Source organism: Montipora capricornis, chromosome 3, assembly GCF_036669925.1.
Source record: "Montipora capricornis isolate CH-2021 chromosome 3, ASM3666992v2, whole genome shotgun sequence".
NCBI lineage: Eukaryota > Metazoa > Cnidaria > Anthozoa > Scleractinia > Acroporidae > Montipora > Montipora capricornis.
In genome coordinates, this window is record NC_090885.1 from 25,192,341 (window position 1) to 25,194,840 (window position 2,500).

A 2,500-nucleotide genomic window follows, 5' to 3' on the forward strand; every position below is an offset into this window, starting at 1 on the left:
GTAAATATTCAATTACGAGAAAGCATATACTATCACAAGCAAAGGCTTTCAATCCACTTTTTATCCACAAGATGTCAATAATAGTCCTTTAAATAATAAAATTTATTGTTATCTTTCAAGTTCCATATGTCAGACCTTGTCTCAGTTGTGAGATGAAGTCTGGAGGAAGGGGGGGGGGGGGGGGGTAGTGCCTTATATACATGTACTAGGCTATATAGGTATTTGCGGCCCTAAAGGTTAGGGTTTTTCAGCCGTTTTCGTCATAAATAGGATATCGATTTTGGCTGATTTTAAACAAAGCTCAGTCAATTATGTGTACGGTTATTTAACATTGGTCTGTTATAATGCAGGTCTGAAACTGGGTTTTAATTTAAGGCTCAGGTCATAAATAGGGTAGCGAATATCCCCTGGACATTTGACAAGTTGTACATGTAGGTCTCCACTATGCATAGGGCATTTGCTAGCAAAGGGCTGCCTGTGGCAGGACCTTCTTTGACAATTTAGTCAAACACAAAGAATTTTAAATCACTTACTCTTTAAAACCAAAAGCCCGCTTTATTGACCATCAAAAGGATTGAATCTATGCCAAGGAAGTAGATGTCAATTTAAATTCGTACCCCACCCCTACAACAAAATTTCATGTTGGTCTTTCATGTACGAGAAACTCGGGATGGGGGGGGGGGGGAGGGGGGGGGAAGCGAGTATGGAGTTGGTAAGTTTCACTAAAGGACCTACAATGTTGAAAACGAAGCATCCACAGTTCTTGGAGGAAACAAAGACCAACTAGTAAGTCATGGCTAACAAGTGAAAAGTAGCTCACCGTACCTGCAGCATCCTCCTCCAAAAGTACCTTAGTAAAACGGGTGATAAATGATTCCTGATTGATCGCCACTGAAGTAACTATAAAAACCCATGAGTATTGAATTCTTCAACGGGGAAAAAGCCACTGTGTAAACCCGACATAGCTGGAAACAACACTGCGACTACAGTTATCTGGCATTCGCCGCCATATTTATTTTGCAACACAATATTTCTTGGTGGGCTTGGCAACCACGCCCAAAAAAGGAATCGCAGCCATGCCTTAATTGTCTTGAGTGGTGACACGGTGCTTCAATATCAAATTTTGTTTACACTTACATTACTTTTGTTTTCTCCCCATGTTTTGCAGAAAATGCCAGAAACAGACTCGGATGAAGTTGTCTGGGAGCATGAAGAAGAAAAGTAAGACTACTACACCTGATCTAGCACTGGCACAGACACAGAAAACGATAGTGAACCTAGGTAGACGATGGGCTGTGACAATGACATGAGCACAAAACATACCTGAGTCGTCGTTGGGTATCTTACCAATCGTTTTTTTTGTTTAATCGAAATTCAACCAAGGAATTGTTCTTAGAATTACTGCTCCCGCAAGGTCCAGCCAATATGTCGACGATGTCGGTTCCTCTGGCTTGTACCATAGAATTCCGAAAGTAACGTTACTTTTTTACGCTTTTGTTAAATCTCAAAAGTAACGCCACTAGCTCCCTGAAAAGTAACGATCCACCTCAAAAGTAGAAGCCCCTTCAAATATGTCACTTAAACAGGAAAATATATGGTCTTTAATGTAATGCGATAGGTAAACACAAATACAGCGTACTCAAGGATTGATTGATTAACAAAACTAAAGTAACTGGAACCTGGAATAAACTCTAACACACAGCACTCCAAGCTGGCTGCGACCATTTTAGTCGCCATGGCGAGTGGAAAAAATATTTGCCGACTAAAATTTTGATGAAAGTCGCCAATTGGCGACCGACAGATTATAAAAGAAACTTACTTGGAAAATTAATCGATCTTTGGTCGAATTATCAAAAGCAAAAGTGACGGTATCACCTGTCTTTCTCTTTCTCTCCGTTCCACTACTCGATACGAATGTGTAAACCTAAACTGAGCGAAAACTGGGAACAAGCCAAACTATACTTCCTGTACCCTGCTGAGGAGCGGAACTTACTTCCATCCCGACAGAGACAGTTCTCTGTTGAGACACATCAGTGAACACAGACGATTTGCCTCCCCGGTCGACCTGTTAGCGGCGAAATCCAATCCAAGATTGCACCCTGCAGGATTTTCAATGTGTTTATAATAAAAATAACTTTAGTTGAGAGCATTTCTGTCTTATTTTGTGTATGTCATATAAGGTTTAGGGCACGGTCTTGTGGGAAAAAAGTGAGGATGTTTAATTTTCCCATAGGAAAAAAAAATTCATTGCTGACTCCAAGTGCAGTTGTCACGCATCAATGATTGCGAGAATGTTGTTTTTAGCCTCTTGAATGAGAGAGAGAAAACGAGGCAATCTAAAAGGGTTTTTTCCTTTAACAGTGATCACTAAAAAAAATGGTAAAAGTGAGCTGTTTTTATTTTTCGCGAAATATGGGATACAAATGGGATAAACCGAGAAAGTTGGTTTCTTTTATCAGCGTTGCTGGTCATCGCCGATCTCAGTCACTCATAGCGATGA